We start from the raw sequence: 10,870 nt of genomic DNA on the forward strand, positions 1-10,870 counted from the left end.
TCGCCTTCAAAGTCCGAGTCATCTATGGTTAGGAGCAGCTGGATCAAGTTCAAAAGGAATTTGGGTGGTCAAATGCACTGGATCCGGTCCAAATAATACAAAAAAGAAAATTCCCAATCTGAAATCCATAGCCCTAACCCTGGGCTATCCGACAGATTATAGTAGTGGCGGCATTACCTATCGACAAAGTTTAGCATGTCGTTGTTGTCACTGCTCTCCTACCTGTCTCCGAGAAGGCAATGTGTGGTTGAGCGGCGGCGGCGGGGTTGAGTCACGACAGAGCAGAGAGGAGTGAGAGCGAGGGAGAGTGAGCGATAGGAGCGGAGCGGGCCACTATTGCCTTTTTGGGAATCTTCCGACCGACTCGGTCAGTTGGGCTGTTAACAGCCACTACTGCTTGCACCGTCCACCACTAGCCACGCGGCCGCTTTGCCGCGTCAAAACTTTTGATCATTTTTAACATAGTGTTTTTTGCCACTGTCAATTCTTCGGTCCGATGCAAAATGTCACGTTTTGTAAAGTGGTGGTTTTTCCCAAGTCATGACACGAAAGTGGTGGTTCTGTGCATTTAACTCTCGAAATCGCAACATATTATGCTTTCTATAGGGAATTGGCCTTCCAACTACTCCCTCAATTTCTAAATATAAGTCTTTTGGAGAATTTAATATGGAATTCATACGGATGTATATGGACGTATTTTATAGTGTAGATTGGAATATCTAAAAGTATTATATTGAAATATCTAAAAGTATTATATTTTAAGAATGGAGGGAGTAGAAGATATCAATAAAAATGGAAACAAATTAGAGAGTGAATGGCTCGGGACCAATAGAAAGCTAGCGCCATGTGGTGTTGTCTATCACCCGGAGGAGAAGACGGTACCACATGGTGATTCCTATGACCCAGAGCCCATGAAGACAAGGTGCGACGGCGGGGAGGCGACGTAAATTCACCGACACTACCTTTCCATGGCCCCGTGAGGCGGCTCCCTTGTATTGTCAGACTTACATAAATTCAGCGTCTAGCTGAGATGAAGCGCCGACCACATCGGCCATCTTGAGGTGAGTGTGTGACAATTTTACACCAACACATGTCTCCACCCAAAAAAACTCCCGTGAGGCGTACCCATTGCATACCCCGAAGAGGCCGCTACATTGTCAAGAAGTCCAAACTTAGCAGGACCCATGCTACTTCAACCCAGCGAGCATGGCTAGCACAAAGCCACGTCTTAAGCGGCACGTGTATTGATGAGGACACAAGATCTGTCTCCCTCCTCCCACACACCACCACCATCATCATGCATGGAGACGCGAAGCGAAGATGATGAAGATGACCACACGGCTTAATCAGAGGTATCTCACGGAGTAATTAACCATGAGCCTTTTGAGGCCCCGGGAACAAGGAGATCGCACATCGCCACAACAAAGCTGGCCGTGCTAGTAGGCCCACAGAGCAAACTTTTTTCTTCAGAAATATTGTAATTGTGTTCTCTCCAATGAGACTATTTCCCTATTTTGTTTTGTTTGTGTACTATGATGCACTGGCATGCCCTTATATTTTTCCCTCTTCCTCGACGCATGATAAAACAAACTCCTTCTCTTCAATGCCCTCCTTAGGGTTTCACTCTTGTCTTGGGCCTTGTGGGCCCTAGTGAGCCTAAGGCTGGGCTCCCTTGGGTGATCCACCCCTGGTGTATGACACCGTTAGTCAAGACCAAATTAAAGATCACAAGCACCATCACGAGGTTATTCAAGTCATCTTCTAGCGCTAAAGCCAAAGGAGCGCAATCGAAGTGTTCAACAAGACGCTCGGCAAGGTACTCAAGAAGACGGTGGCAAGGAACGGCAGAGACTGGCATTTTTCCTTAGCAAGTAACTTGAACACCTATTTACTAAGTAAGGCCTCATTCTTCTCCTGCAGGTCTACAAACCGTGCTCTATTTGACCAACCTATACCCTTTCTTTTCGGTGTCCCCTTCCCAAAAGAATCTGCATCTAAAATAATCCAGCCTCTGCAAGACCCCTTTTGGGAGTTGGAAGAGTGAAAGAATACAGGGAAACATATTTGTAAGTACATAGTTGATCAAGATCATTCTTCCTCCAGCAACTTGCTTTCCAACTGCCCAACCATTTCTCTAAGCGCTCCTCTACATGTTTTCACTTTGTAGTAGTGAGAAGCCGATAAAGAATTGGAATTCCCAAACATTTACTCAATAATTGGCTTGCCGCACAACCAAACGGGCCAACATACACATCCGCCCCCTCACTAGCTTCACCAAAGTAGAACAATTCACTTTTGTGGAAGTTAATAGGCCGACATTATCTCAAAAGTTGAAAGCAATAGTTTCAGGTGTTGAGCCTTATCCAGGTCATGTTCCATAAATAGAATTGCATCATAGGCATATTGCAGAATAGAGAGGCCACCATCCACAAGGTGTGGCACTACTCCTGAAATGTAAATGTCCTGTTTGGTGCGATAACTCAAAATAGCCAACATGTCTGCAATGATGTTAAATAATATTGGAGACATGGGGTCCCCCTACCACCCCTACCGTAGTCCTTTTTTGTCTGAAAGTAATGGCCCATATCATCATTGACTTTAACAGCCATATTGCCCCGGGTAACAAAATTTTGGATCCATTAGCGCCATTTATTGGAGAATACTTTCATTCTTAGGCATGTTGAATGAATGATAATTTGACCTTGGCATAGGCCTTTACAAAGTCAATCTTGAAAACTACTCCACTCATATTTTTCCGATGCATCTCGTGAATAGACTCATGTAGGGTTAAAACTCCATCGAGTATATTTGTACGTTGCATGAAAGTCGTTTGAGATGGTCGGACGACATGGTCAGGAACCGTGTTGAGCCTCTTAGTAGCCACTTTGGTGAAAATCTTGAAGCTGACATTAAGGAGACATGTGGGTCTATATTACTGGATCTGCTCAGCCTCCTTCATTTTCCGTATCAAATGATCTCGCAAAAATTGAGCCTGATAAGGTCAAGTTGGCCAACATGGAAATAATTGAAAAGTCCAATATGTCTGTCTTGATGACATTCCGGCAATTCCGATAGAATTCAGTGGGGAATCCATCTGATCCTGGAGCTTTGTTATGTTCCATTTGGAACATGGCAACTTTCACCTCCTCCCCGAAGCATGGTGCCGTGAGGATATCGTTATCTTCTATCGTGACTTGTGGAATATCATCGGTTTGGGTCTCGTCAAGGGTGAAGTTACCATCATTTGGTGACCCAAACAGAGATTTGTAGTATTTGGAGATATAACTTTTGAGCTCTGCCTGACCTTTGATCTGCCCCTCATTTTGTTGGAGACTAAAAAAACACTTCTTCCTATGTCGACCATTGGCGACCAGTTGGAAGTATCGTGTATTACTGTCTCCCTTCAAGATGGAATCGGCTATGGATTTTCGGTAATATTTGATTTTCTCTTGTCACAAAAGACGTGGAATGTTCTCATTGGATTGATTTTTTCCATTCAAGCTCTTGTTGTAACAAGATGCAAGTCACTGCGATTTTGTCGAGGTTATCAACAATGGTGGAGAGGTGTTTCTTTTCTCTTTTGTACATTAATTCCATTTGTGTTTTTAATTTGTCCTTCCAGAGAGGTATTTCCTTGTGGCTCTTATTTTATGGAAAAGCTCCTTCGCTTTTGCTCGTTGGAGCAACCAAATCGATCAAAAGCATATAGGGACCCACCACGTACATGCAAAGTCCAGAGAACGCATGCAAGTCTTCAGGCCCACCCATTAAACAACGTATAACCCCCCCTCCCCCCATGATTTTCAGGGGGATGACGCGGAGCATCCTATGGACATCACCATGTCAAGAGTCCATTTGGCAAGTGACATGTGCCACATCTACTTCATACATGCAAAGGTGAATCATCTCCTTTACACGTGTCCACTTGTACCTTTCGAGGATGGTATACTACTTGACCCCTCTCTCGTCTGCATACATAGGTGTGGGCGGAGCTACACATTCATCGAGGAGGAGTCCAAGAAGAGGAGAACATCTACACCATCCAAGAGGGAAGCCTGGAAGCGGAGAAGGAAGCGCCAAGAGAAGGCTGCAGCTCCCAGGCGACCCCGTGCGCACGGGCGTGTACCGTGCCCACGGGCCTCACGGACCCCGTGCGCACGGGCTCATGCGTCAGGTCTCTGGATACCCCGTGCGCACGGGCTCCACTTACCCCTTGCACATGGGGCCCCCTGTGCGTGGCTGTTGGGCTTGGCCCTTGTATCCCCATCTCGTCCCTACTTACCCCTTCATCCTTTGGACCTATATATACTCCCCTTCATCCTCCATTTAGAGGGAGCTAAGAATAGATCTATACATTAGAGCTTAGCTCATGTATCTCCCCTTGTGGGTTTCCTCTTGAGGGAGAAGACTCCCTTGGAGTGCAAGACGTCCTAAGGGAGAAGGATCCCTAGGATCATTAAGACCTCCAAAGGGAGAAGGATTCCCCAAGTGAATCATCAAGCCCTCATCTCCTTCATAGGATTTGGGATGAACTCTACCATGTATCTTGTTTCCCTTTGATTGTTCATGTACCTTGTGGATCTTGTGTGTTTGTTGGTCTAGTGGATGTGTGATTGGACTTGTTATTGAGTGTTCCTCTTGTTTTCCCTCCTTGTGTTCATCTTGTTCTTGGGGATTCCCCCTCCAATTCATGAAAGATCTCTCTGTAGGGTTCCACCCTACAACATCTTGGTATCATGAGCCATGGTTTCTCACGAAATTGGAGCCCCCTTCGTGTTTTCTAGCCTTGTTTTATGTGATTTCGTCCTAAATTCGAAAATTCCCCACCAAAAATAGCCCCAATTTTTTTTGTGATTTGTTGGTTTGATGAGGTTTTGTTGGATTTGATCCATGGATTTGCTTGGTTTCAAGTGGATCTAGCTTTCCTCCACCTTCCCCTACCTTCCACCCTTCGATTTTGACCCCAATTTCGAGATTACCCACAGATCCGGAGCAGTTCGTCCGCTCACAGAGCACCCCGTGCACACGGGCCATCGGGACCCCGTGCACACGGGCCAGACAGACCCCGTGCGCACGACCCTTCCAGTGCACTTCGGCCGCTGTCCCTTCGACCTCCCACCCTCCCATACTACCCCCATACCCCCAACTAAACCCCAGCAACGAGATCCATCCATTTGGAGCCCAGACCGGGAAGAAAACCGCCAAACCCGCGTGTCCCAGGTGACCCCGTGCCCTCGGTGTGTGTACCGTGTGCACGGCACCCCGTGCCCATGGGCCCTAGACCTCGTGCGCACGCCCCCCCTACAGCAGCCGCGTGCAATTCACCATTTCGGCCATAACTTCCACATCCGGAGTCCGATTTTCGCGTTCTTTAGCTCGTTGAGTAGATATTGACATTCCCCATCCACCTAAATAGGCTCTATCACCATTTGACTCCATCAAAACTTTGAAATTTGGCATCTTTGCCTAGGCCTTCCACCATATCATCCGCAAAACCACCATAACATTCCGCAACCTAATCCGTTTCGCTCCATTTAACATTTGTGGTTGTTTGAGGGGTGACATGAGTCTCCTAAGGTGTTTCGGCTACTTAGGGACGGTTGCTTCTTCATCAACCACCACCACCACTTCCGTATTGCCATCTCCGCTACCACCATTTGACATTTTTTCCTTAAGATTTTGAGTTTGCGGTTTTTACCGTTTCCTAAGGTGTTTCGGCTACTTAGGGACGGGTCTACATAATCTTAGTATCTACATCAAGAATACCGCCACTCATCATCGCCAAGAGGTCGTCATCGAGATCGACCACTTCACCATTTTGACACCCTAACCGGAAGCAAGAACGGTAACCTCTATATCATCTTGGTATCGTGGTATCCCGTCATTGTACATTCTTGCCATTACATTGTTAACCCCTTAGCTCATTTTGCGTTACTTGCCTATCGAGACTAGCCATTTGAGTATTGCCGGGCCACGTTACTTGTGCACAGATGTGGGGTCGCGCTCAGAGACTACTCCTCATCGTACTTTTCCATCTTCTCGTCGAGGTGACAGAGAAAACGTTTGCTTGTTATCATCCCTTGTGTCACAAGATTGTTCCCGCATATACACAATTGCTATCTTGGTTTGTGCATTTCGCATAGTGGCCATATAAAAAAAGCTTTTAAGCAAAAGAAAAGAGAGCAAAGAGCTTGTAAGCAAGTGCCATAGCATCATACCACATTGCACATAAGATTGACATATCCGATCATCTTGGTTCATCTTGAGAAGAACAACGGGAACATCATACACATAGCATACTTGGGATAGAAAGCTCATACATTTTGCATCTTATAGGTTGTGCACAAGTGTCGTATCCACCTATTGAGCAATCGTGCTAGCGTCTCTCTTGAGTTGTGCAACACGAGCGTTTTCCGTGGATTCCACATTTTGTGCCCATTCCTTGGTTGCACGACCCCATTTATCTATCCGTGTGTGTGTTTACGTGTACCACATATTGCTATTGGTCTACTTGTTTCTCTTGCGAATTTGTGAATCTTTTCCAACATTATTGACTCTTGCTAACATTTTGCATGAAATTTGTGCCACTTGTCCTAACCAAGCCACTCGATAAGCTTTACTTTGTAGGTGTGAGTGAACAAGTTCGGTACCAATTCCACTATTCTTTCATCTCACATTGAGTGATACGAGATACATCCTCAACTTTGGGAAAAGGTAGCGTGGTATTGTTTATCTGCTTTCCTACTCACCTTTGCTCGAGTCTTGTGATGGATAGGCAAAGCACATCATCTCCGGTCTACAACCACGATGACGAGTTTGATGCTATGAAGAACGTCATCGATACCAAGATGGACAAGCAAATGGAGGAGCTCAAGGCCCTCATCAAAAACCACAAGCGGCCTTCCTCATCTTCGAGAAGACGCTCAAGTGCAAAGACTCCCGAGCTACCATCTCCGGCAAGTACACACAAGCATCGACATCGACACAACCATGAAGAGAAGACTTCTGGACGAGAGTTGGCTTCTCTGCCAACCTCGTGCACACGGGCCCTCGACCCCCACGCACACGGCCTCCAGCACCCCAGTGCGCACGGACTACACAGAGCCACGACATCAACCTCAAGACTACGGCTTCTTCAACACCTTTGGCATCTTCGCCAAGTGACTTCAAGGCATCTTCGCCTTCGGATGTACGACATCTTCTCCTACTCCACGAGCTCAAGTCCACTACTCCCTCGAGCTACAACGACTTCAACATCGCCGACGATATTCCATTCTTTGGGACTAATGACCCCAATGAATACCTTGAGTGGGAGTGCAAGATGGACGACTACCTCAAGATGCATCAAGTACCCTCCGATGATCAAGTGAAGTGCGCCACAAGTACCTTCCATGACTACGCGTTGCTTTGGTGGCTTCACTCACCTTCAAGGAGCTTCGACACGAGTTGGTCCAAGATGAAGAAAGTGATGCAGCGAGAATTTGTGCCTTCCACCTACACGGAACATCTACAACGCCAATTGGAGAATACCATACAAGGATCCAAGTCCCTCGACGAGTACTTCAAGAGCATGAAGGAAGCCTTGCGACGTGCCGGCGTGGACGACCCCATTTGGATGAAGTTCTACTTCATGATGGGATTGAACAACGACATCCCCAAGACTATCTTCCTCGAGAACTACAAGTCCCTCGAGGACAACTACATTGGTGCTCTCAAGGCGGAGCAAGAACTCAAGAAGGCCAAGTCTACTCGACCCCGAGATCACTTCGCGACGACCATGCTATAAGACGGCGAGAGTGATGATGTGCCATCTTCGGCCTTCATCTATGACGAGAGTGATGTTGTGCCATCTTCGGCCTTCATCCATGACGAGAGTGATGATGTGCCATCTTCGGCCTTCATCCATGGCGACGACGACGGGACGGTTGCGCATGGGATTTTCCCCTCGACCACGGTGACGTATGATGACTTGAGTGACTTTAGCCACCATATTGACAGTGAGAGTGACTTCACCACTAGCCCCATATATGACGAGTTGCCCCAATTCCCATGTGAGGAGAGCCACCACCACCACCACCACTTGAGTGATTTGAGTGACTCCACCATATGCGACATTGAGTGCACCTACCTTGAGGGAGTGAGTGAGCCACCACCACATAGAGAGAGTGAGGTAGTTGATGAGGCATATGAGGCCATTTCGATTTCTAAAAACTTAACCTCTACCTCTATTTGCGTCTTCTCATTTGGTGCTAGGTACCATATATGATGACACGTCGATCCTCGACGACTTCGTCTTTCCTTTGGACAAGACGATGGCCATGGTGGACTATGATGCACCCCCCACATGGTTCCATCACGATGAAGATGACCACGATTTGGTCTTTGCCACCTCACCTACACCACTTGAGTGGAATGAACAAGGTAACAAAGGTGAAGGTGATGCTCTTGTCCCACTAGTGGACATTCTTGACATTGATTGCTTGCATGATATTGATCCACCTATTCCCATTCTTCATGCTAGTGCGACTTCCTCATGTCATGACTTACCACTTTATGATGACTATGATGATTGGCATGTTGAATTGCCTAGTTGTGATGCCATGTTACATAGGATTTCTTGTGACAATTCTCTAGGTCACATCATGTTTGACAATCCGCTTGACTTGTCATATGCTATGCATGAGATCAACAATCTGTCATATTTGCAATCTCATCGTAGTGACTATGCATATGCCATTAAAATTAATCCTATTTGCAGTTATGGCATAGATGACAAGCCCATGGTTATTGGCATTTGTTTTTCTTGTGATGATATTGCTATGCTTCCTTTGCATCATTTATCTCATATGCCATGCCATGACCACCTAGCTTCGGATATGCATTGTTTGCCATGTTGTCAATATTCTCCATGTTATGCTTCCGCTATTGCTCATGAGGAGACCCCCATAGTTTCCTCATACCCATTAGGAGATTTTGATCAATCCCATTATTTGCATGATTCCCATGATTGTGTGCACCATATGCTACCCATGAATAAACCTGCTATTGATGTGCCATATACTTGCATTCTCAATTTGTGTCCCCATCGTGTCATACATAACAACTATTCCTTCATGATGGATGACATGTTCATATACAATGCTTCCAATTTCTTTGAGCGATGCTTATCTTGTGCTAACTCACACATGCACATACACATCATGATGGATCATGTGTACATTTACCATGCACACACATTCTTTCGTTTGTGTATCTTTTGTGTAGGTACCCATGAATACTTGTCAAGCTCACAATCCCATGAGTTGACAAAATGAGCTCTAGAGAGCAACAATGACTTGGGATCCCGTGGATTGTCCTTACAACCGCTCCCTTCACGCAAAGACTTCGCGCATCTCTTCTACATGGCCCTCACATGGCTATGGGTTATATACCACTTCTCACTTTATGCCCATATTTCCATGTTCACTATGCTTGATATGATCATTCCTATGCCTTTGTCATGCATTTGTGACCCATGCTTTGCATTACACATGTTTCTTGATTCTCATACTTGTATGTGTATGTGTAAGCTTGGTGGAGATATCACTTGTTATTGCCATGTTTGCTTTGTGCCCCATGCCTATGATGATACTATGATCTTGCTTTGTGTTCGTGCTTGCGATATGTCATGTGCATTGTCTATGCCCACTATTTGCACCGATGACATGATTGACTTGATTGCCTCACACATGTTGAGCAATTGCTCTTTACTTTGTGTTGAGTGCCATGATATCTTCACTACACCCTATGCACATTATGCTTGTATTGTCTTGCACTTGCCCCATGTGTTTAGACATCTCATTATACTTGCTGTTGTGAATGATTCCTATGCCTACCATAGACCTTTCAGTGAGCACATTGTGCATTCTTGCTATGATCTTGAGGTAGATGCTTGTTCACTTGTCACCCATATTAGCATCTTTACCTCCCATGTGCATACTTGTTGCCAGGATGTCCTTGATTGTGCTCACCTTATATGCTTAAATGCCATTCCACACTTCTTTGTCAAACCATATGCTATGTTTGATGACAACACTTGTTGGGTGAATCACCTCTTGAATGCTTGGTTTTGCTCTTACGCCAACCACATTTGTTTTTTCCAAGTGCTTGTTATCTTTGCTCCTTTTGAAGGAATTACAAGACGGTACGACATCGGAGAGTGCCCATTTGGAACTACAAGATGATGAATGCTTGGTGATCGTCCACTACTACACGGCAACATCATCTCTTTCCCATGGTGATTTGGATTTCGATCCGAGGTTGGATCTTTCCCAAGGGGGAGGGGATGATGCGGAGCATCCTATGGACATCACCATGTCAAGAGTCCATTTGGAAAGTGCCACGTGCCACATCTACTTCATACATATAAAGGTGAATCATCTCGTTTACACGTGTCCACTTGTACCTTTCGAGGATGGTATACTACTTGACCCCTCTCTCGTGTGCATACATAGGTGTGGGCGGAGCTACACATTCATCGAGGAGGAGTCCAAGAAGAGGAGAACATCTACACCATCCAAGAGGGAAGCCTCGAAGCGGAGAAGGAAGCGCCAAGAGAAGGCTGCAGCTCCCAGGCGACCCCGTGCGCACGGGCGTGTACCGTGCCCACGGGCCTCACGGACCCCGTGCGCATGGGCTCATGCGTCAGGTCTCTGGATTGTTGGGTTTTGTAGTAATTTCAAAATTTTCCTACGCACACGCAAGATCATGGTGATGCATAGCAACGAGAGGGGAGAGTGTTGTCTACGTACCCACGCAGACTGACTGCGGAAGCGTTGACACAACGTAGAGGAAGTAGTCGTACGTCTTTCCGATCCGACCGATCCAAGCA

General features: G+C 46.2%; 1 pseudogene; it reads left to right on the forward strand.

Moving 5' to 3' along the window:
- The first annotated feature begins 7,321 nt into the window (after nucleotides 1–7,321).
- Nucleotides 7,322–8,596, forward strand: LOC147982187 (uncharacterized; annotated as a pseudogene).
- The last annotated feature ends 2,274 nt before the right edge of the window (nucleotides 8,597–10,870 follow it).

Source organism: Triticum urartu, chromosome 3A, assembly GCF_056163025.1.
Source record: "Triticum urartu cultivar PI428250 chromosome 3A, HENAU_Tu73, whole genome shotgun sequence".
Taxonomy (NCBI): domain Eukaryota; kingdom Viridiplantae; phylum Streptophyta; class Magnoliopsida; order Poales; family Poaceae; genus Triticum; species Triticum urartu.